General features: G+C 50.6%; 1 protein-coding gene across 14 annotated transcripts in view; it reads right to left on the bottom strand.

The window, feature by feature from the left end:
* The window catches only part of STK32B (serine/threonine kinase 32B), a 400190-nt gene that overhangs the window by 309334 nt on the left and 65748 nt on the right, over positions 1–25108 (bottom strand). The window contains exon 2 of one of the 14 annotated variants that reach the window (XM_042984957.1): positions 22499–22591. The exons of 12 other annotated variants lie outside the window; for them this stretch is intronic. The gene's annotated coding sequence lies outside the window, so the exon portion shown is untranslated. Of the gene's footprint in view, positions 1–8237; positions 8263–22498; positions 22592–25108 lie in introns of those variants that run through there. One more of the 14 variants, XM_042984962.1, reaches the window with a different exon arrangement.

Genomic DNA, 25108 nt, shown 5'->3' with positions numbered 1-25108 from the left:
CTTCAGCTCACGCTTCACGCGCGCTCCGCTTCACCGTCCCAGCCACGAAATACGAAAGTCTGTCAAGCCTCCATCTACCACTTTCCTCTTCTCGCCGGTTCCAAAGGCTTCAGTCACCACCTAATTGCCAGGGACTCTCCAAGGAACCTTTTCTCTGGCCTCCAGGCTCTACGTACTGATGGATACCTACCCCACAGCAAGCCTTGAAGCTTCAAAGCCACTTTGAACCCAACAGGCCCTAAATAGAGCATGGGAGGAGGGCTTCAACGTGCACCCGACCTCACGCGCGCAAAGCCTGGAACTCATCCTACACCCCCTGCCCCTCTCTCTCAACCCCCCATTAGTCCTTCATCGGGTTAGGTCCGCTGTACCTCCTGGCTCTCTCTCCCATCTGTCCACCCGTGGTCCAGTCCTCCTCCACTCTTGACCCTCCCGTCCCGGGATACGTTTTTGCTGCAGGGAGGGGGTCTCGCCCATCCTCTACTCCCCTCCAATGTGCCCCATCGCTGCTTTCCAGCAAAAGAGCAAATTCCTACACCATCCAGACACTTGCCTCTTCTGTTTCACCGCCCGCATTCCCCACACCCTCCAAGCTCCAGAAACACAAGCTTCTTTTCTGTGCCTACGACAGTCATCCCCTGGGCTTTTAACGCTCTTCTCCTGACTGCACGCTTCTTAACTCTGCCCTCTCTTCACCCTTCTGCGTCCAGAGCCAACTGGGCTCACCCGCCAGATTTTCGGCTCCCCTGGCCCACTCTCCCAGCGGGGCCTTCCTCCAAAACACCTGGTTCTGTATTACTTCACATGGATTTGATTAAGATCACTTCTTCCCCACTAGACGCTAAGCCCCCTGAGGTCAAAAGCCGTGTTTGCGTCTCCCACCGCGTCCCTGGCACCTAGCACGGTGCGAGCACACAGTCAGTGTCCGACAAATACTCGTCAACTCAAGGGCTGACTGAAAGCAGATGTCCACTTGCACACCAGCCACGACTGCTCGTGCATCAGGAGTGTTCGGGAAACAGTTTTTAATGAGGCTGAATTACAGCCAGTTTCCAGTAAGTCGGAAAGACGCGTCATTTACAAAAGATGAAGTGAATTGATTTCGTTCACTCCGCTGCGGGGGCGAGGATGCGGGGAAGCGAATGAACACGGTTCCCTGTGTATGAAAAGGACGCCAAGGAGGACAATTAGGTTGAACTGTGTCCCTACAGAGCCCCAGTCAGAATCCAGCGTGCCCTCCGGTGCCCAGCATGCTTGGAATAGAGAGGCGGAGTCAATGGTCAACTTGGCAAAACCTTGCTTCTTGGACCTGGATTGGCTTCCTTCGCGTATAGCTTGTCAGGAAAGGAAAGCCTACGCTTTGACCTCCTGCCCCCTCACCAAAAGTCGAAGAAGAGAAAACAAGGTGCCTGGACTGTATTTGCCAGGCGCCCAGCAGCGAGCTGGGAGATGGGCGCATCCTCTCGTGAGCCCCGAGGCCCCACGGGGCAGGCATCGCTGCCAGGGTTCGCCAGCCGCCCCCCACTTGGCAGGAAGCGTCCCTGCTTCCCCGAGCGCTCCCTGAGACGTCAGGACAACACCCCTCATTTGGGGGGTAACTCCTGCCTGCATGTGGCTCACCTGCTCTCTCAGGAAGCCTCTCCCTCTTCCAATGCAGCCCTTTCTCTCTGGACCTCCCGCAGACCGGTCTGTCCAGGGATCAGGAGAACCCAGCCCGAGTCACACTGCTTAGGTCCAGAACCTGGCTCTGCCACAGCGCTCGGTGAGTCACATGGCCTCCGTGTGCCTCACTTACCCCAACTGTTAAGTGGGTGCGACAGTGCCCACCTCCCACAAAAGCAGAGAATCGTGCCCAGCACAGTGCAACGTCTCAAGAAGCCCTCGCTGTTTGTGCTGGGGGACAAAGGGCGGTCCTCCCTCCCATCCAGCCTAGTCCAATAAGCAAAGAAGTACCGATGTGTCTCATGTCTTCTGTTGGACACCCCCACGGAACACGCATTTTTTTGTAGGGGGTACGGATGCGTGAGATTATTTACAGCGCGATAACCCCAATTATAAAAATAATAATAAGTTTAGGCATTTGCCGGTTGGCTCAGTAATGAACACCCCGCTCCGGTTAGGGGACAAGACCAAAGAGCCAAGCCCTCCTAAGAAGGCCGTTCCCTGCACACCCCCCTCCTCCTAGCCCATCAAAGGTGGTGTGAGCCCAGTGCTGTGCTAGACAAGGAGCAGCCCCTGTGTATTTCTGCTTATCCTGCTCTCTCTTTGGAAACTGTCTTCAGGGAGCAAGCTTTTCCTCTGCTCCTCCTTGCCCGAAGCTTCTTAGGGCCAGCCCCCATGTGCAGGGGCCCACAGCGTCCAGAACTGCCCCTCAAGGGTGAGGCGGGGGGGAGTCTGGCTAACTCTGGGCTTTGGCATCAGGGAGCCCTCGCGGCTGCCCTCCTGGGCCCCAATCCTCAACCCCAGGTAAGACTTGATTCTCCGCCGGCCTCTCCTTCTGTCGCGTCTCCTAACTGGAGAGGGGTGTTCACTACTGAGCCAACTGGCAAATGCCAAAACCCGTTATTATTTTAATAATCAGTGTTAATCGTGCTGTAAATAACCTCACTCATCCGGATCCCCTGCAAAAACAGGTGCTCTGTGGGGGCTTCCAACATAATAACATGAGCCAAACAGGTACTCGTTTAATGTTTATTTGCTTATTGGACTAGATTGGATTTAAATGGCTTTGAGCATATGGCCTGTGTTCTCCATTTATCTGGCGTCTCCCTGAGGCCTGGTAACTGGTGCTTACATAAATAGTGCCTACGTGAACACACTCTGAAGAAGGGAGGGCTTTGCAGTGGCTGGTGAGCAGTCTGAAATGGCTGCAGGGACCGTGTCAAGCCAAAGACGGGCCTAGAAATTGCATTGTCACGTAGGGTTGTTGGCCCAGGGCAGGAGAACTTGGCCGGGAGATGGGAGGGGTTGACGAGCAAGTTCAGATCTTGTCCTGGTTTGCCTGGGACCCCCCTGGTTTCAGCACTGAAAGTCCCACATCCCTAGGAAAACCAGCATAGCTGGGTCACCTGTCAGGCTTCTAGATCATTAAACTGCACCCCCCGCGAAGAAGTCACAGCATTGCTAGAGCCAGCTCGGAGACGGTAAGGTACGCTCTTAACAAAGGAGTGTCTGTTCAGACCACAAGACACAGAGTGGCCCAGGGTGACACTGTGACACGTGTGGGGTTAAGGCAGAAACAAGGGGCACAGTGCTGGGCAAAGGCAAAGACAAGGTGTGCACGCGACCTCAGCCAAACAAGAGAACAGTGGCATTTGCCTGGAAGACGTCACATGGACAATGAAATGGCACACGGGCCATGAAATAGCTGGTTGGGGCGCCTCGGTGGCTCAGTCGGTTGAGCATCCGAGTTCGGCTCAGGTCATGATCTCGCCGTCCGTGGGTTCGAGCCCCGCGTCGGGCTCTGTGCTGACAGCTGGAAGCCTGGAGCCTGCTTCGGATTCTGTGTCTCCCTCTCTCTCTCCCCTTTCCCCACTTGTGCTCTGTTTCTCTCTCAAAAATAAATAAATAAACATTAAAAAAAAAGAGAGAGAGAACTGGTTGTTTGCCCGGCTCAGCTCAACTCTCTCTTCTTCCTTCATAAGGAAACCTCAGGTCTGTTAAGGGATCAGTGTGGACAGCCCCAGGCAATGAGTCACAACTGGCCTAGTCCAGTGGTGTTCATCAGAATCACGGGGAGGCTTCTCAAGAAAGATCATGCCCCCACTCCTGAGCTTCTGGGGAGAGGCCAGAGCATCTGAATTTCTAACAAGTTCCCAGGTGATACGGATGGTCCAGGGGCCACCACATTTATCTGGACAACGGTGCACCCCACTTTCCCAGATATTCGCGCAACTGGCAATGACCTTGTGACACAGGCCTGGTGAACAAAATCTCAGCAGAGAATCCTCCGCTGTATTTCTGGGAAAGCATTTTTTCCTGATGAAAAGGGACCGTTACCAGTGGAGTGGCCCTTCAGCCCTCCTGCCTCTTCCTGCCATGAATATGGATGTGAGGTCTGGAGCTGCAGCAGCCACCTTGTGGTTATGAGACAACGAACACAAGCAAAAGGCCAAAGGTGCAGAGAAGCCATTCCCTGTTGTAAAGTCCCTGAGGCCATACCAGCAACCGCCTACCTCTCAACTTACTATGTTAAAAAAAAAAAAATACATTGTTATTTGTTCAAGTGCCTGTGAGTCAAGTTTGCTACTAATGGAAGCCAGAAGCATTCTTTTCTGATACACAAAGTCAGCCACACAGGGGTTTGGTATATGCCAACTATTTTATTGTTGGATTTCCAGCCTCATTGTAATCTTACTAAAAGACAGAAGAAGAAAGTTGTTTGTGGTATAAACATAAGGACCAGGCTGCCTGGATATGAACTCTGACTCCACCCCTCACAAGCTGGGTGACCTTGGGGAAGTCACTTAACCTCTCTGTGCCTCAGTCTCTTAACTTATAAAATGGATATACTAAAATACAACGAATCCATACAGGTAAAATATTTAGAATAGTGCTGGCCCTGAAGTAAAGGCAACCAACAGTAGGTATTCTCGCCGTTAGAATTCTGCATGCGAGGTTTTTCCCCATTTTTCGCTTTTATGAGACACGACTCTCATTAAATCATGACCAAACATCACAGGGGTGATGAAGCCAGAGCTGTATTAGCGCCCATTAGTTACCGACCGTGACTAGCACCCCGGGTAAACCTGGTTGATCTACCTTTCAAGCCAGTGGGCTCTTTTCTCATTCCCATCAAACCGATTATTTCTAAGGAATGTCACGTTTTTCTTTCAACACGCTATGTTCACGAGGCAGTTTATTCAGAGGCAAATGTGAATTTTCAAGATGGCTAATTACTCTTTCAAACGATCTCTAATGGCAGGTAACCCCCAATCACCATCCCATAAAAATATATGCATTTCGGTATCACACGCATCAGGCAGGGACAGCAAGAAACCGTCCCCTTTCCTGCCTCCCTGAAAAGCTAAACAGGTGGCCGTATGCCTTCACCCAGAAATGCTGATTTCCAACATCGTTTCAAATATCTGAAGATCTACTAAAAACGGCCCTGTGATGCCCTTTGGCAAGAGAACAACAGCCTCCTCTCTGATTCACCACTGTCCGAGCCAGCTCCATTCACACATCTCTACCTCCTGCCTGACCCTGTAAGCATTGGAGTTTTGGCCCCGAGGATACCCAGGGGACGGTTACCGCCGGTGGAGGGAAAGGCAAGTGCAAAGGCCCTGGGGGGAAATGTGCGTGACGGTCCCCGGGCACAGCAAGCAGGCAAGGCTGGGCGGAGCGCAGCCTGGGGAGAAGAGGGAGTGGGGGAGCCGGTCACCCGGGGCTGCGGTAAGGGCTTTGGGAAAGATCCCAATTTGGTTGTGAACCCAGAGAGACCAACCTGCCACATGATGGTAATCCAGGTCATGGGGTCCCGGCAGCTGTCACAGCCCTGCTAAATTAAAGCGAGCTTCGCCGGCAGATGCAGTGGGCACAGAGGATTTCCAGGGAAGCAAAGATTCCCCGCAGGATGCCATGAGGGTAGACACCCGTCACACATTTGTCCACACCCACTGGATGCCCGACAGCAAGAGGGAAACCTCACATAACCTACAGACTCGGAGTGACGATGTGTCATACAGGCTCATCAACCGCAACAAAGGTGCCACCCTGGTGGGGATGCTGATGATGGGGCCGCTCCGCATGTGTGGGGGCAGGGGGCATGTGAGAAGCCTCTGCACCTTCCCTTCAATTTTGCTGTGAACCTGAACTGTTGTGTTTTTTTTAATTTAAATTCAAGTTAGTTAACATACAGCATAGTCTTGGCTTCAGGAGCAGAACCCAGGGATTCATCTCTTACATACGACACCCAGGGCTCATCCCGACAAGTGCCCTCCTTAGTGCCCACCACCCATCCAGACTATTCCCCCACCCATTTCCGCTCCAGCAACCCTCAGTTTGTTCTCTGTATCTAAGAGTCTCTTGTGGTGTGTCTCCTTCTGTTTTTATCTTATCCTTCCGTCCCTTCCCCTCTGTTCATCTGTTTCGTCTCTCAAATTCCTCGTATGAGTGAAGCCGTACCATTTTTATCTTTCTCTAATTTCGCTTAGCATAACACCCTCCAGTTCCATCCACATTGTTGTAAATGGCAAGATCTCATTCTTGTTGATCGCCGAGTAGTATTCCATTATATATATATATAAACCACATCTTTATCCATTCGTCAGTCGGTGGGCATTTGGGCTCTTCCCATAATTTGGCTATTGTTGAGAGTGCTGCTATGAACATCGGGGTGCAGGTGCCCCTTCGAATCAGCATGTTTATATCCTTTGGATAACTTCCTAGTAGTGCAAGTGACGGGTCACAAGGTGGCTCTATTTTTAATTTTTTGAGGCACCTCCATCCTGCTTCTTTAAAAGGTCTATTGAAACGAAACAAAAAACCAGATGGAGCGGGTGGTCAGCCAGCAGCCCAGGAAAGGGAGAAGCAAGCAAGCAGCCTGTCCACGCGTGGGAACCAGGGACAGGGGCATTCCCGTCACGAGACTCTGGCCCACTGTGCGTCCACTACTAGGTCCACCTCTGTGTCTATGGTGCGCTGGCCCTGGTGGGAGCAGAGACTTCGGGGGGGACACTCTCGGCTCACGAGGAGCTCGCAGCCCAGCAGGGGACACGGCCAGGTCCCGACGACACTGACGGAGGCGCCGGGGCAGTAGCAGGGTGAGGACCAGGCCCTAGGGAGGGACGTGCTCTGGGCTGCAGGGACGGTCTGTGCAAGTTTTCAAAAGCACAAGACCCCGAGTGTGGGTCTGAGGGATTACAAGCGTTCTGCAGGGGGTAAGGAGAAGGAAAGATCCCAGGAAAAGCTCCCAGAAAAGCAAGAACCCAGTGGCATGAACCAGCAGGACGAGGCCCCAGAACAGCAGGACCAGGGTGTGAGTGGAGACGAACGAGGAGGGTGGTTAACGCACTGGCTCACTGGACATTTCTTCAGGACGAGGATGCACCAGGCCTGAGCAGAGGTTGCAAAACCATTACTCCAACGGGCCCATATCTCCTTGTTTACCAGGGGTTCCCAGGGGCCGATTCGGGCTCACAGGGCGTTCAGTAGGAGTTGTTTTATGATACGTTATTTTATGTTATTTTATCGTATTTTATTTTATGTTATTTTAGAGAGAAAGAGAGAGCGGGGCGCGAGGGCAGAGGGAGAGAGAGCTCTCTAGCAGGCTCCACACTCAGCATGGAGCTCAATGCGAGGCTGGATCCCACGACCCCGGGATCATGACCTGAGCCGAAATCAAGAGTCAGACCGTCAACAGACTGAGCCACCCAGGTGCCCCAGTGGGGGGTGTTTTAAAGTATGTTTATTTATTTGGTGTGTGAGAGACAGGGAGTGCGGGAGGGGCAGAGAGAGACAGAGAGCAGCCTCCACGCTGTCAGTGCAGAGCCCGACACAGGGCTCGAACCCACGAACCGCGAGACGGTGACCTGAGCAGAAATCAAGAGCCAGACACTTAACTGAGCCACGCAGGCACCCCAGTAGGGGTATTTTAGACAGGACGTGAGATCACCGCAGCCCTCGGAAAGAGAGAGCCTTACTGCGAGCTCACCTGTCGGCTCCGGGGTCTGAGATGGTTCGCAGGCCCGAGAGCCAAAGAAGTGCTTTCTTCTCTCCTTTGCCCGCCATCCCGAGCACTCCCACCCCAAGTCCTGTTTAGGCTGCTCACTGGCATCCCAGAGGTAACACATCCCCACCCCTCACCCTGGGCCTCACCTGTCTCCCGGCCTCCCCTGTGCGCTCTCCCTTCCCTAGAAGCACGTCAGCCTCCCACCCACCCAGGCACTGTCCTGCTGTTCCTCCTGCTGCAATGCTTGGTCCTGGTTCATCCCAACACCAGCTCTCTCCCCTCCTCAGGTGTCTCCCCCTTGGAGAAGTAAAAGATCTTCCCTGACACTCCACCTGGGTGACCTCCCCCCCGGGTGTCCCTACCTCATCACATGGTCACCTCCTCCCTAGTAATTCCCAAGAACTGAAATATCTGTTCTTGTGTCACCTGTTCGTTGCCCATACCCCCATTTTGGAAGGTCAACTCCCCAAGGGCTGGGGCGTTTGCCTGTTTCACTCGCTACAGTATCTCTGGAGCCTAGCATGGTGCCTGGCATATAGTAAGTGCTCAGTAAATAGCTACTGACCATGAACAGATGAGTCTTGAAAGGGACAAGTCCATGGGAGTACATGAACAATGACAGGGGAGTAGGCACAGCTTCCAGGAAGAGGCAGCCCTTCACTTCTCAGCATCTCCCACGGTCATCTGCGAAATGGGCACAATGCTACCTGCCTTGTAGAGTTGTTAATGGGACAGTAATACAGTAAAGGTAGCAGGACACCCTTCTCAAATTCACGTTCACACGTAACATCATCATAATTGAGGTTGTTCCCCAAAATTGACAGAGTCATTCTTAGGAGAATAAATAGGTGAGAATAGGGTACAAGGTCCCATGAGATAAGTTCTGAAGAAACAAAGCCTTCTCCTGGCTGATATAACAATACACCGTGTATTCACTCCTCCCACAAATAGATGCTGCTCATGACAAGATGCCCACAGCGAGCAAAGACATAATCCCTAGTGATGTGCAATCTACTAGAAACTGAGTCACAAGAATATCCGCAAGGAATTCAGGATGGGTTGGAGGGAGGGACACAGCCTTGCAGGTTAACACACACTGGCTGGCCTCCAGTAGAGACAAGAACAGCTATTCTGTTAGCAGTACTGGAGGGATTGGTTACTTACTGGACAAAAACAAAATTGGGGCTCCTGGGTGGCTCAGTCGGTTGGGCATCTGACTTTGGCTCAGGTCATTATTTCACGGTCAGTGAGTTCAGACCCTGCATCGGGCTCTGTGCTGATGGCTCAGAGCCTGGAGCCTGCTTCGCATTCCGTGTCTCCCTCTCTCTCTGCTCCTCCCCCACCCGCACTCTGTCTCTCAGAAATAAATAAACGTTAAAAAATAATTTTTTAGGGGCACCTGGGTGGCTCAGTTGGTTAAGCATCTGACTTCAGCTCAGGTCATGATCTCACAGTTTGTGGGTTCAAGCCCTACGTCGGGCTCTGTGCTGACAGCTCGGAGCCTGGAGCCTGCTTCTGATTCTGTGTCTCCCTCTCTCTCTGTCCCTCCCCTGCTCATGCTCTGGCTCTCTCTCTGTGTCTCAAAAATAAATAAACATTAAAAAACATTTTTTTTCTAATTTTTAAAAATCAAATGAGTACCTCTCTCTGTTCACTAGATCCCCAAATAATATTCTGAGCAAATCAGAGTTCAATGTAACAATATCCCAAACGATAAAGCTCAGTGCCTGAAAAGGAAACATTTGGTGGATATACCAGGCTCCCCTCTTCCCCATAACTCAAGGAGGCGACCACCCTGGTGCGTGACCTCCTCCGCCAGCAGGTAAGCTAGTTATTCAAAGGCCACAGGCTCACAGGCTGCACCAGGGCTGGGACAGACAGCCCCCTCCCCAGAAAGAGTATACTGAGGAACCATGTGTACATAATTCACTCTAAACACCCAAGACGACTGGTTGCTCCTGAGAACTCTCATGGCATCCCATTCGTGGGTGTGTCCCAACACTCAGGGCCTGGGTGGGACCATCTTGGTACACAGCCACCCTGGTTCCTCGTCCCTAAGGTGCAGGTCTCAGCCATGGTTATGCAGAGGACTCATAGTCAGCTTAAGACACAGACCCAGGTCCTGGCCAGTAACCGCTCTGGACATTCTGCTGTTCCTACAGATTTCTCACACACTCTTGCTTGTGTCCCCAGCACAGAGGTGATGATGGCATCTGCTAAACTGAGCTGCAGTCACTGCTTTTAGCCTCATTAAAAACTGTTTTGTTTTCTAGTTGATAAATGTGTTTCAGAAAGCCCAAAGGCCTTTTTTTTCCCCTCACTCTGCACTGTTATCAGCAAAAACACTGTATCGAAAAACATTTAGGAAATCACATCCCTAATTCATACAGGAAAATATTATATGGCAATAATCTCAGGACAGAAGCTCACTTGGATGCTGGTGGAAATGTGGAATCTGTGATAAGGGAAGCGTCAAACACGCGTTTGAGAGAGGAGACTAAGAGAGTCAGCTTAATAATTCCTCGAAAGCAGTACTGTCTCAGACAATCTGCTTCCTCTGCACCCAGTGTCAGTTTCCTGTGGCCACCATAACAAAGAGCCACAAACGAGGCGTTTAAAACAACAAAGATTTACTCTCTCACAGTTCTGGACACTGGAAGTCTGAGATCAAGGTGTTGACAGGACTGTGCTCCCTCCAAATGCTCTAGGGAAGAATCCTTCCTTGCCTCCTATAGCTTCCTGGAGGCTCGGGCAACCTTCTCGTGCCTGGGCTTGGACTCCATTGTCATATGGCCTTCCTGCTGCTCTGTCTCCATCTTTCTTCTCTTCTTACAAGGACCCTGGTCATTGAATTAGGGCCCTAGTCCAATATGACCTCATCTTAACTAATTACATCTGCAAAGACCCTACTTGCAAAGACTGTCACATTCTGAGGCTCTGGGTAGACATGAATTTTGGAGGGATGATATTCAACCCAGAGCACCCAGAACAGCACCTGGCCCAGAGAAGAGGATAAATAAATGATGGCTGAATAGATGGATGGATGATGAATGCATGGATGGATGGATGGACGGACAGACAGATGGATGGATGGAAGGAAGGAAGGAAGGAAAGAAGGAAGGATAGATGGATGGATGGAGAGATGGAAGGAAGGAAGGAAGGAAGGAAGGAAGGGAGGAAGGAAGGGAGGAAGGAAGGAAGGAAGATGGATGGATGATGGATGGATGGATGGATGATGGATGGATGGATGGATGGATGGATGGAAGGAAGGACAGAAGGATGGATGGATGGATGGATGGATGGATGGAAGGAAGGATAGAAGGAAGGATGGATGGATGGATGGATGGAAGGATGGATGGAAGGAAGGACGGATGGAAAGAAGGATGGAAGGATAGAAGGATGGATGGAAGGATGGAAGGAAGGAAGGATGGAAGGAAGGGAGATGGATGGATGATGGATGGATGGATGGAAGGAAGGGTGGAAGAAGGATGGATGGATGAATGGATGGATGAAAGAATGAATGACCACACAAATGAGCCCACATTCATGTGTACCTGTACCTACACACTTGTATCTGTCTGAGTTGTAGAAACAAAAATATATTTTGGGCACACTGTGTCATCTGGCTCTTCAGTCTGGTAGGGCAGAATCAAAGCTAACCAGGCTTCAGTCACTTCTCAAAGTAACTTCCAGCTGTGCAACCTTAGAACAAATCCCCTGGGAAGATGTGACACAACCAGATCATCTGTTAGGTCCATGCCGGCTCTCGGGGCAATGCTCCACAGAGGGCGCTTTCCAAGTACTTAAAGCACGACCATTTCTCCTGCAAACAGAGTTACCAGTTTCCTGATCTTTTTAGGGAAAGAACAGTGCAGGACTACAAGCCTAACTTGTGGTTTAGAGTCCACTGATACTTTTCTACTTACCTACTGACCAGCAGAATGGGGAGGGGGTGATAGCCAATAATCAAGAAAATGTCTGCTGCCTCTCCTTTTCGCACAGAAGATAGTATTACTCATCTAATGCTCAATGCTGAGAGAAAGGCGCCCTGGACACTGCTTCTGCCTAACTGCTTTGTTCATCATGAACACTGAAAGGAACTTCCCCAGACAGGAGGAATAAACAAGCCAATATTTGTACTCAGCTGATTATGTTCTGATTTATCTTCTCATTAAACGTAAGCAAACATTCTCCATGGGCATATCTTTGAGGTCCTGGAAATTTTAAATGTCCTCAGTGCCTCTGTTGGGTATTCGCCACGGCAAGACTCTAAATTTCCAACTCCTGGGGCCCGATTTTTAATGGTGAAGTTGGCTGGGCTGGGAGGGTCTGGTGGGCAGGTGCAGGATAGCTCTCAGAAGGCAGAAGCACAGGGAGGAGCTGAGGGCTCCAGAAGAGTGACATTGACTGACCCAATTTTTGACCCCTCCCTGTACCCATGTCCTCTGCAAGGTGACCTTCTGGCTCACGAGGTAAAGTGTCCTTCTCCACCCGCTCATTCTCCATTCAGCCACAGCACGTGGATTGATTCGGCCAACGGGGCGTTAGCAGGCTTGATTCAAGCTGAGGCTCGAGAAAGTGCTTGTGCATATCTGCCTCCCCCTTACTCATCTACCCCCACCAGAGGAACACGCGGGCCTACCTTCCGAACAATGACACCCTGGCGATGCCAGTAGCCCAGGACCCAGGTGAAGCCATCCCAGAGTGACACCCAGCCAATCCCCAGACGAGCGAGAGGGACCAGCTGAGATGAATGGACTCAACCTGCAGGGTAGCGAGGACGTTCAAGGCTTGCTGGTGGAAGCCACCGGTTTGGGGGCAGTTGGCTCTATGGCATTACTGACAAGGAAACCAAGAGGGACAGAAGGAGGGAGGGAGGCGGGCAGGAAAGAAAAAAGGCAAGAAGGGAGGGAGAGAGATACAGGACCAAGGACTATCCTAAGAGGAGTGAGGAGTGTTGGCCATAGAACAGCGAAAACAATCTTCATAAAGAGCAAGAACGTGGGAAGACTCGGTCTATCCCATGTTAAGACCTACTACAAAATCAAGCTACAGAAGTCAAGACCAGGTGGTAGTGAAAGAGGGACAGAACAGGGACCCCGGAAGTTGATCCACATAATATGCCCAACTGATTTTTGACAAACGTGCAAAAGCAACTCACTGGAGGAAAACAGCTCCAACTGGATGGCCACAGGCCAAAACCTGGCCCTCCGTCTGAGGCAAGGCAAGAGCCTTTTGGCAAAGGGCTGTGGTCAGATCACTGAGCGGTTTGCCTGCACAGGAACAAGAGGCAGGCCCTGCAGGGAGGTGTGAGGAAGGGCAAGGGTGGCCTGGAGGCAGACTTGCAGAACTCAGTTCCTTGTGGTTGTAGGACGGAGGTTCTTCTTTCTTTCCTTGCTCTTTCAAGATTTTTTTCAATGTTTATTTATTTTTGAGAAAGAGAGGGAGACAGACAGTGTGCGAGCTGGGGAGGGGCAGAGAGAGAGGGAGACACAGAATCCGAAGCAGGCTTCAGGCTCCGAGCTGTCAGCACAGAGCCCGACGTGGGGCTCGAACTCACGAATTGTGAGATCACGACCTGAGCCGAAGTCGGATGCTTAACTGACTGAGCCACCCAGGCGCCCCGCATCCAGAGGTTTCTAATAGTAGACTAAATCCTTCGCATGCACCAAATCTCTCTTACTTTCCTTTCAGCAACCGGTCAGGAGAGAACTCTCTGCTTTTAGAGGGCTCGTGGGATTAGGTTAGATCCATCTAAACGATCCTTTTTTTACGATATAATGTAACATAATCATGGAAGTGAGGAGGGGTAAGAAGGTCATGGGGCCATCGTAAAATTCTGCCTCCTACAGGGCCAAATAAATGATGACTTCGCCATCATGAACAGCTAAAGAGTAGTGATGTCCCCTCAAACACACACGTGCACAGTCTTGCTTCCTTATTAGCCTAACACAAACCAGAATAATGAGATAAGAAGCCTCCTTGACACTCTTGGGTGTAAACCCATGGCCTCTGGGTTTACAAGATCTTCTGTTTATTTTGTTATTTCCTTCTGGGTCTTCTTGGAAGTCTGGTTCTATTCCAGGCCCTGGACCAGAAACAAACAAACTTGATGCTAGTCACCATGCCCTCCCTACCAAGAGAGTGAGCAAGCACCCTCTAAGTGCCAGAATGGGGTGGAGGGGGAACTTGGGAGGCTCTGGGGTGGGGGCAGGGAGGGGCCAAGAAAGTGCTGATTGGTTTAAAGGAGAAGAAAAGAGGGGCGCCTGGGTGGCTCAGTCAGTTAAGCGTCCGACTTCAGCTCAGGTCACGATCTCACGGTTCCTGGGTTCGAGCCCCGCGTCGGGCTCTGTGCTGACAGCTCGGAGCCTGGAGCCTGTTTCAGATTCTGTGTCTCCCTCCCTCTCTCTCTGCCCCTCCCCTGCTCATGCTCTGTCTCTCTCTGTCTCAAAAATAAATGAAAACATTTTAAAAAATTTTAAAGGAGCGGAATAGAGATTGTGCATCTCTTGAAAGCACAGGGGAACGTTTTGCTCGCTCAGACATCTCGTGAACGTAGTCAAAAGTTCAGGACTGTTTCCCTCTGACAGAGCCAAATTACATTAAGTCGGAAAAATGAGCCTGGTTTCCAAGCTGGATGGGCTGCATGGCGGCTCCCCTGGCCTACAGACTGAGGAGATAATGACATTTTGACAGAGCTGGGGCACGAGACAGCTACCTTCTTGAGTAGGCAACATGGGGGACTGGTCTCACTTCTCTTCTCCATCCCTGAAAAATGCACGTAGGTCATGGGTGTGCCGTGAAAATCCAATGAGATCGTGCATAAAAAGCTTTAGGCCCAGCTCGTACTACACGACCCATCAATGGTCGTGGGGGAGGCAAGGGGATGGTGACAAAGGTGGCATGATCGTGACGATGGTGATGGTTACGGGCTGAACCACGCCCCCCGAAAATCCAGGGGTTGAAGCCTGACCCCCAGCACCGCACATGTGACCACGTTTGGAGACAGGGTGATAAAACGAGGTCGCTGGGGTGAGCTCTGATCCTACAGGCCTGGTGTCCTTGTAAGAAGAGGCGATCAGGACACAGACAGGCACAGAGGGATGACCACGTGAGGATACAGAGTGACGATGGTCATCTACACACCGAGAAGGGAGGCCTCAGAAGGAAGCAACGTGCCCACATTTTGGGCCAGGGCTCCCCAGCCTCTGAGACCGGGGGAGAATAGACTTTTATTGCTTCAGCGCTCAGTCGGTGGTGCTTTGTGACAGTGGTCCCAGCAGGCTAGTACGACAGCGATGGTGACGTGGATGCTGCTGCTGGCAAGACGCGGGGCGAGGCGTCCTGAGGGACTCTGGCTTACGGAAGGGAAACTGCATTCCGTAATCCTCTATGCCCACCACAGTGGGTCCAAGGAAGAGAGCCAGGAGCGCAGGGAGTCATGCAGCACCCAGGCAAGGGAGTGGAGTAGCATGCCTGACGGGAGCAGGACAGGGGGAGAGAAAAGGAGAGCTGAGAAAGACACAGGACCCACATCATGAGAACCCTGGATGTGGCCAGAGGGGAAGCAGGTGAGGGATCCATGATGATTTCTGGCTCCACAGCACTGATAGGTGCAGACAGCGAAGGCTCCAGAGGAGGCAGAGACCGGGGGAGAAAAGAGGACCACGTGAGGGGAAAGAAGCGAGCTTGGTTTGGGGGACGCTGACCTGGGGATCCCTGTGGGAATAAAGAACGGTAGGAGGACACACCTGGAAGGGAGCCGGAGCACCGTTGGAAGGAATGAGCTGGTCCCCGGTGGGGCACGCTGAGTCGAGAGCAGGGGTTGGGGACAGAACCTGGAGGATGCTGACAGCTGAAGGCATGGAGAGCAGGAACCCCCAGGAGAAACAGAGCCCAGAGGGGTGGGAGAGAATCGGGAGAGTGTCATGGGACCTGTCGTAGTCAGCTTGGGCAGCTATAAGCAACCCCACAGCCTCGGGGGCACAAATAGGAGACATCTACTAATCGTGGTCTGGAGGCCGGGAAGTCCAAGATCAGGAGGACAGCAGGTTCAATTCCTGGTGAGACCTCTCTCCCTGGCTCAGGGAAAGCTCTCTCCTCACCGCGGCCTCACATATGGCCTCACGGTGGAGACAGAGAGCTCTCCTCTCTCCCTCCGCTTACCAGGGCACTAATCCCACCATGGAACCCCACCCTCCAGACTTGATCTCCACCTAATCACCTCCCCATACCCCACCTCCAAATCACATTAGGGGTTAGGGCTTCAACATATGAATTGGGGGTCAGGGTGGGGGTACACGATTCAGTCCATGAAAGACCCCAGGGGAGGAGGGTCCACAGAAGGGTCCATCAAGCCAAATGCCAAAGGCATGAGCTGGTCAGCATCCCTGGTCAAATGATGGTAAATGGACCGACAAATGAATGAATGAATGAATGAATAGCCACAGGGAACACACAGCCACTTTGCCACATTTCTGTGGATGCTTCTCTCTTCTCCTGCTGGCCTTTCCACTGGCCCAGGAGATCTGCATGGACAGGCCTGGGCATGTCCTTCTCAGCTGCCCTGGCCCCTTGATGTGGCTGGCCACAACGTGGTGTGTAGGACATGTTTCCTGAGCGGATGGAGGTCTCCTGCCTGTGGTCGGTGGCGGGGCGGGGGGTGGGGGGCGGTGCTCAGCCTCCTCAGCTCTCACAAGGCGACCCAGCACAGACTCAGGTGCAGGCAGGCACAACCCCTAGACCCAGCCCCTCCATCAACACGGCTTGGCCTGGGGCTCCCTTAACCTTTGCGGGCTTTGTTTCTATGTTTGCAAAATAAGATCATTTACCTTCAAACTCACGGTGAAAATTAGGAAGCTGACATCCAGCATCCTGCCTGACTGATGGGACCTGTTCTATGTTGTCCTTTGTTCTTGGCATCATTACTAGGGAAGGGGGGCGGCGAAGAGCTCAAGTAGGGGTGGGAGAGAGAGGGACAGAAGCCTAAGCAGGCTCCATACTCAGTGCAGAGCCCAACTCAGGGCTCGATCCCACCACCCTGGGATCACGAGCGGAGCCGAAATCAAGGGTCGGTGCTCAACCGACTAAGCCATCCAGGCGCCCCCTTGATACTCATTATTCTAACGATGTGACAACACACACAGAATGTGAAGCCAGCGCTTCCCTTCCTAGTTCTGGGGCCTGCTGCCTCCTCTATAAAAGGGGAATGAGAGCATCAGGTATACAATAGTTTGTCGTAAGATCAAATTATTTACTATCTATAGGCCACTCAGAGCCAAGCATAGCACTCGGCGGGTTCCCAATCACTGTCCCTAGCCGTTTAGTTGTTCTGTCACCAACAGACAGGCAATCTCAGAATTTCTCCTGATTTCACACATTATCCCTAGACATTACACGCATCCAGTCAACGAGCATCTACGCATATGTGAGTCCCGCATTTCGACGTGTGGGGATTCTCAAACGACTGCATGTTGCAACACAGGCACATGGATGCAGGCATCATTAAAACTTCAAGGAAATTATGGAGTCTGTGCAAAAAAAAAAAAGCAACTTCTGTGCTCAAGTCACCACGTTATTTCCAGCATATAAAAACATTACTCGGGACGTGGTCGCCTCATGTACGATGTTCTTGCCTCCCAGCGATAAGCTGAGTGCATTCCTTCAGAACTGAAAGTGTCCTTACCTAATTTATTTTAAAAATGGAACATTTTGTAACAGAATCGCACAGCCATAACGCAAACTGCTGAGCTTACGCCTGGGTTGTGTCAGATTCTTGGAAGGAGATAAAACCTTGAGAACAGAAGTCAGGAAGGAAAAAAAAAAAAAAAAACCAGGACAATATTTGAGAGAAAAAAAAAAACGGAAAGCTCTCTGGACTTCTCATGTTTCCCACTGTCGAGCAGAGCTCCAAAGCCCTTCTTTTTAGAAAGCTGCTAAGAAAAAGACCCAACTATTTCCTTTTCTGGCCACATGGAAATGGAAACCGTTCCCACCTGGCATAAAATCTCCCTAACGCCCCAGTGGTTAGAGGTGCTCCTGTTCCTTCCATGAGCTCTCCCAGATAACAGGGCATGAGACTTCTCATTCCTAATGCCAACAGGACGTCCTATACAGGACACAAAAAAAGCTTACGGAAGCATGGAGCCCGCCGAAGGCGCAGAAGCGCTCCGCCCCCAGGAAGGCCTACCGCATGCAATCCCCACAAGGTGAAGTTGGTTCTGGGGGCCAAAGAGTCCTACTCTTGCACGTGCAAAGCACGGCCGGTACACAGCACATAGGCAGGTTTGCGGTACATGTGTGGTACCAACATTCCATGAGACGTTGAGAGTAGGAGAGGGGATTCAGGAAGCAAACGTGCCAAAAGCCTCTGAAATGTCCAAAAGGCAGGGGTGAGGAAGTGAGAGTGAAGGAGAGGTAGAGACGCACAGGCCTCTGGAGACCAGATGGTCCGGGGGGGGTGGGGGGGGAGGGGAAGCTATGTGCCATCTGGCCAGGCATCCGTAAGTCACGCTAGCTCTTTGGGCACAAGTCCTTAGACAGGCAGACAGTCCGGGTGCGGGGGAAAGAACAGTGGCCAGGACAGACCGGGCCCCCACCCCTGTGGGATTGACCTTCCAAGCAGGAAGACTGAGAGGAAGCGAGCAAATAACTAGGAGTATTGCCAGTGGCAAAAAGCTGCATAAAGAAAACAGAGCAAGGGCGCAGTTAGCCAGTCACGGAGGAAGTGATTCTCCAGGTGGCTAGGGCGGCCAACTTTGAGCAGGTGGCCTCTGACGCTGGACCCAGAGGGAAAGAAGCCTCAGGCATCCAGAAACAAGGAAGCACATTCATGCCCCGCTCGAGGATCAGCATGTGCAAAGGCCCAGAGCAGGAACAAGCTTGGTGTTCCCGAGGACCTGACAAAAGGCGTGTGTGTCTGGAGCAGAGTGGTGGGAAGGGCAGGCAAGAGGCGAGATCCAACAGGCGGGAAGGCAGGTCCACGCAGGCCACACCAGCCACCGTGGATACAGGAGAAGTGATGGAATCAATCAACGTTTGATGTAGAAACCGTGTCCTTATACTGTGGATGCATTCGCCTCTTCAATCTGAGGGGCTGACCCTCCTGCTTCATGAGAGAAAGCTGGGGAGGGACAGAATTAAGATGAGTGAAGTCAGGCCATGAATCAGACCATTTACATCCTTCAAAAAACCCACTGACGTTATTATTATGGTGACTGATTTTACATGAGGATAACTGAAGAGGCGAATCAATACCATCAATTTCTCATAGACGATGATGTCGCACGCACGTATGGTTGTTTCTGCTTCAGAAAGTGTCTTCGCCCTCGTCTGACCTTCATGGCAGCCCTGGGAGGGGCACAGAGCAGAGATGCTTGTCCTTGATTTACGGGGAATCAGGCAACCTGGCCAGGCTCCCATGACCAGCAAAGCCACAGCACCACAGTGAGAGCCCGGCGGCCATCCGCCCCCGGCCAGGAGCCCCTGTGCTTCTCCTCAGCACCACGTCTGGTTTCCCCATACAGATCTGTGAAATGGGTACCAGTCCTGGTTGCACCCTTCCCACTGGCCGTGAGGGAGCTGAAATCTGCATGGGGGCCTTGAAGGTACACGTTTCAAGCTTGGCCCCTGGTGCCATTTCTGCCCCGTCCTCGTTTCTCTTCTTGGTCTTCACTCATGTTTTCACTGCTGCCATCCCCTTGTACTTCAGGTGCCGGCTGAGCCAACTTAAATCTTTTCTAGAATCAGCCAGGAACACAACTTTCAGACTTACACACGGTTTCCTCCCGGGGCAGGGGGCCGTCTGGGAGATCTGGTGGTCCAGGGATTGAAACTGGATTTGGCTCAACTAGGCCGGGGGGGGGGGCGGGGGGGGGCACAAGGAGAGCCCATTCGGACAGCAAAGCAACATGACAAAGCAAACCAGCCACACAGGACGGCTTGTAATGAGACACTCACAGAGAGGTGGCCTTGAGAACTCCCCAGATCCCTGCGCTCCCAACCAAATTAAAGCATAATGATCCCTGAAAACATGTGACAGCGGCTCAGGGAAGATCCCCAGCTACTCTCTTACTTGCAGAGTATGTTTCTGGCAGACTGTGGCCTCACCAAGTTGCTTGAAGGGTTGGGTCTCTCCCTGATGTGGCTCATTAATACGGCATCGGGGCTGTGGGAAGAGCTGGGGATGCCAAGTATTCCCAGACAAATGACAAGCTCCGACCTGTGACACGCAGCATGCCACCAGCCCACGAAACAACGAGCCTGCGCTGCTCCCAATTAGAGCGCCCACCGGCCACTGCAAGAGGGACAGCATGTTCTGAGGATGTGCTTCTTAGACACTAAAGTCTTTTTATGGGAAGCCAGAAGGGAATTCTTTGAAAAGATGTGAACAGAACAAGAGGGAGTCCGATGTCTCTGCTCGAGCCTCCTTTTGGAAGAAAATCTGGCGTTTAATAAAAGCTTTCTGGGGGGAAAGGTCAGGAAGATGTTTTATTTATTCACTCGATACGTGTTTACTGGGCGCTAATTATTCGACATTGTCAGGGCTCTGTGCTCTGTGCTGAGACGCCAGAAGAAATAAGACAAACATCATCCCCATCTTCCAGGAGCCTAAAATCCAACAGGAGTCCTGACGTTGCATAGGGATTTCACCTGTAGTTCGGAGAAGTGCCGAGTGGTGTAAGACATGTTGTGGGAAGGAATATACACAGGGGCAGGGAAGGCTCTTACGAGGAAGTGAATTTAAAACCGAGACTGGATGGATACATGGAGCTGGGCAGTGGTGAAAGTCAGGCAGGAGGGGTGGGACTGGGGAGAGTAGGGGATTCCTGGAAGCAGAAGGAACAGGGGGTTCAAAAGACAGTGAGATGGGGGGAGTGGCAAGAGACGGCCGTGGAGAAGAGGCAGGGACCGACATGTCGGATCTTCAAGGCTTGGACAAAGATGCTGTTCCTCATCCGGAGGGTGATGGGAAACCCTAAGGGTTTTAAGTGACAGAGGGGGCTGTGTGTGTGTGTGTGTGTGTGTGTGTGTGTGTGTGTGTGTGTGTGCGTGTGCGCGCATGCGTGTGTGTTCAAGGGATGGAGTGAAGTAACGGTCATTTAGCAAGACGGCTCACGCACCAGCATGGGCTAGGTTTTGCTGCGTAACAAGCAAACCCCAAATCTTGATGTCTTATAACAATGAATGGGTTGGGGTTTTTTTTTCACTTATATGTGTCCACACAGATCAGCCAGTGGCTCTGTTTCCTGCACTCATTCAGGGACCTAGGCTGACAGAAGCTGCGTCTGACCTACTCTATTCCTACCCCTTTCACTATTGTCTGCGTCTGTCCTTAAAAACTAGCATATTTGCATGTTTCCTTCATTCCCTTCTTCCCAGTGGCTGGCACACAGTAGGCATTCTACTGTATCTGTGAAATAAATTAATCCTGTTCACTTTGGTGGGTCACAGTCATTAGTTGGCCCCTAGAACCAGCCAAGCTCCTCCCTTCCTGCTCCCAGATTCCTCTTCTCCAGCTCTCTGAGAACTCCACCTATGGTTCATTTTTCCAGTCTCATCTTAGATCTCTCGTCCACAGAAAAACCTTCTTGGACCACATTTGTGATGGTCAGCTTTATGTGTTAAACTGACTGGGATATGAGGTGCCTCGAGATTTGGTCAAATATCACTCTGGGTGTGTCTGTGAGGGTGGTTTTGAATGAAATTAGCAACTAAATCAGCAGACTGAGTAAAGCAGCCCATCCTTCCTAATGTGGGTGGGCCTCATCCAATCAGGTGAAGGTCTGTTTAGAACAAAAAGCCAACCTTCACCTAACTAAGAGAGAACTCCTTCTGATGACAGTGTTGAACTGGGAAATCAGTCCTTCCTCCATTCAGACTCAAACTGATACATCAGATCTTGGGTCTCAAGCCCTCCGGCTTTCAGACTGGAACTTAAACCATCGGCTCTCCTGGTTTCTCGGGCCTTCTGACTCAGACTGGAACTACATCACCGGCTCTCCAGCTTTCCAACAGCAGTCTTGGGACGTCTCCGTCTCCATAACTGCATGAGCCAATTCCTTATAAGTCTCTCTATGTATCTACCAACCTGTATCTATCTGTCTGTCTGTCTATCTATCCATCCATCCTATTGGTTCTGTGGCTCTGTGTTGCCCGAATTATACAACCTTGTAGCAGACCCTGTTGGTGCCCCACCCATTCCCCTTCAGTCCTTACCATCACAACGTACACACTGCAAACAGCCGCATCATCTGGCTGGAGGGCTTTCTCGGGCGAGGAGACTCTGTCCTGCCCTGCACAGCGGGTGGGGAGTGCCCAGAACTGAGCAGCCCTCAACCGACAACTGGTGGGCACGGGCGGATCACTATCCCGCGTCCCTTCAACACAGGGTTGGACGACTCTGAGGCATGGGCTATGCTGCTCCCCAACGCCTGCAGGTGCCCACGGTGGTAGCTAACTTGCTCAATAAAACGCCTCACTTCCCTTCCTCCCAGGTTTCCTGAGATCATCTCCTACACGAACCGCCTGCACAAGGCTCCTCCTTTCAGGGTTAATTTCTAGAGAAACCCAAACTAAACCACACCCCATCAAGAAGGTCTATACACACCATTTTCTATCACAGCGCCCTGTGTATCTCCTCCCTAACATGTATCATATTCTTTCATTTTTAAGTATTTCTCAGCTCACTGTCCCAACAAGGGCATTGCCTATTTTTGTTTCTCTCATGCCCGAGGTGAATTAGTTGTTCAATACACATTGATAAATATCTGTCGAGTAAGTGAACGAAGGAAGGATCAAGCCTGAACGTGTGCCTTCTTCCCAGACCTCGGCTCCCTCATTAGGACAATGAGACAGTCACACGCGGCATCTGGAAGTTGGCTCTGGCTTTCGCATCCTGAGACTCTGAGATGTCAGGGGCTGGCGAGACAAGAAAGCACGTGGTGTTGTTGCCGGACAAGACTCTGGGTAAGAACGTGGCTTCGTCTGCATTAATTTGACCAAGAAAGCTGGGGGTGGGGGGAGGGATGGCAATCAGGAGGGGAAAAAAGAGGGGGAAAAAAACCCTCCTTCGAGGTGGTCTTTGGTGGCTAATGATGGAGTGCAGGCGTGTGGAGCAGGAACACTGGGAGTGTTTGCATATAAATTGCCTTTTAAGGTTTCCATTCTTCAAGACTAATGAGTGTTTCAGACTTAAACGTAACTATTCTCTACTAATTACTGTTTTGGTCGCTCTCCTGTTTTTTCCTCATGATTTCTACTTGTGATTCAAGGAGGTAGAAAGATGACCGTGCTTCCTGGGAGTCAACCACCCTCAGCATCGGCAGATTTCAGGTTTGCAGGTGATCCTGAAGCCTTGGCATGTAAAGAAGCGTAATGTCACATGAACTTGAATTTGAACATGAACTTGAATCACACCTTCTGCAAGTCACTTGACTGGTTGACAGACAAAAGAATAAATAGAAAATCTGAATAGTCCTGTATCTATCAAGCAGCTGAATCTACAATTAACTATATTGCCACAAATAAAACTTCAGGTCCAGATGGCCTCAATGGTGAATTATTCCATGGAAGTATAAAAGAACACCAAAATTATGTAAATTCTTCCAGAGAACAGAAAAAGGGGGAACATTTCCCAATGTGTTTTATGACATCAGCATAATCTTGATGCAAAAACATGAGATGAACATTACAAGGAGAAAATTACAGGTCAATCTGGCTCATGAATATACATGCAAAAATTCTAAGCAAAATATTAGCAGATTGAATCCAGCAACATGTAAAAGAATTATTACATCATGACCAGATTCGGTTTATCCCAGAAATGAAAGAGATAGCACTCACAGACTGAAGGGGGAAAAGGCATTTGAACGAATTTTTTTTTGACGAATAAAAAATGTTTGCTAATGGCCAATACCCATTCATGGTAAAACACAGTAAATCTAAGAGTTGCCTTTGAATCTGATAAAGAGTATCTATAACACACCTACAGCAAACATTATGCTTAATGGTTATGCATTTAAAGACGCTAGAAAAGAGAAAAAAGTTTATCACCACCATTTCTATTCAATATTTTACTAGAGGCCCTAGACAATTTCTCAGACACACACACACACACACACACACACACAAACACACACACACACAAATAAAAGGTACGGGTTTGGGGGCACCTGGGTGGCTCAGTTGGTTAAGCGTCCGACTTTGGCTCAGGTCATGATCTGATGGTTTGTGAGTTTGAGCCCTGCGTCGGGCTCTGTGCTGACAGCTCAGAGCCTGGAGCTGCTTCAGATTCTGTGTCTCCCTTCTCTCTCTGCCCCCTTCCTCACTAACACTCTGTCTCTCTGTCTCAAAAATAAAAAAAAAAAACATTAAACGACATTTTTAAAGGTACAGGTTTGGAAAAGAAAATATCAAACATTCTCACTCACATAAGTCATAATATGTAGCAACCCCAAAATAATCTACAGACTAATACACTTAGTGAGCAAACTTAGAAAGGACAGAGAATAGATCAATAGGCAAAAAAGCAATTATATTCCTATGTATCTCTTTAAAATCACATTCAGGGAGCATTAACTAATTCAACATCTTTGAAAAGATGGGCAAGATCTCTCTACAAGCCTCGTGGGGAAAAATACCGTAAGACTTCAAAACCGACATGCCATGTTCACAGACTGGAAAACTCAGTATTTTAAACATGTCAACCGACTGCCGAACTTTTCCACCCCGTTAACAAAACCCTAGCCATTTCTGAAAGAAAAATGGACAACCTGCTCTTCTAGTTATGTGGAAATGTAAAGGGCCAAGGGGAGCCACTGCGATCTTGAAGAGTAACTGAGAGAAGTTAAAATGACACATCTAAACTTTGAAATTTAGGGGAACTGAGGCTTTATATTATTGGCAGAGGGACTGACACACAGAATAAAGAAGAGTAGAGTCCGGGGGCGTCTGGGTGGCTCAGTAGGTGAAGCGTCCGACTTCGGCTCAGGCCATGATCTCACACTCCGCGAGTTCAAGCCCCGCATCGGGCTCTGTGCTGACAGCTCGGAGCCTGGAGCCTGCTTCGGATTCTGTGTCTCCCTCTCTCTCTGTCTCTCCACCCCCCTCAAGAATAAATAAACGTTAAAAAATTCTTTTAAAAAGATGGTCGATATACATATAAAAATGTGCTCAAGCTCATTAGGCATCAGGGAGCTATGAATGGAAATCACTGTGGACTGTTACGACATACTCCTAAGGATGTCTAAAATTAGAAAGAATGGCCGCACTCAATGTTGGCAAAGATGCGGAAAAACTAGAATTCTCACATGTTGCTACTGGGAGTGGAAATTGGTAAAACACTCAGGAAAATCAGAGCTGAGCGTTTGCATGTGACCTACCAATTCCATTCCAAAGTAAATATCCAAGAAGTTGCAGAAACATCAAAACACAGGC

Source organism: Panthera tigris, chromosome B1 (genome assembly GCF_018350195.1).
Source record: "Panthera tigris isolate Pti1 chromosome B1, P.tigris_Pti1_mat1.1, whole genome shotgun sequence".
Taxonomy (NCBI): domain Eukaryota; kingdom Metazoa; phylum Chordata; class Mammalia; order Carnivora; family Felidae; genus Panthera; species Panthera tigris.
The sequence above is the reverse complement of the archived record's forward strand: the minus strand, read 5'-3'. Positions and strand labels throughout refer to the sequence as shown.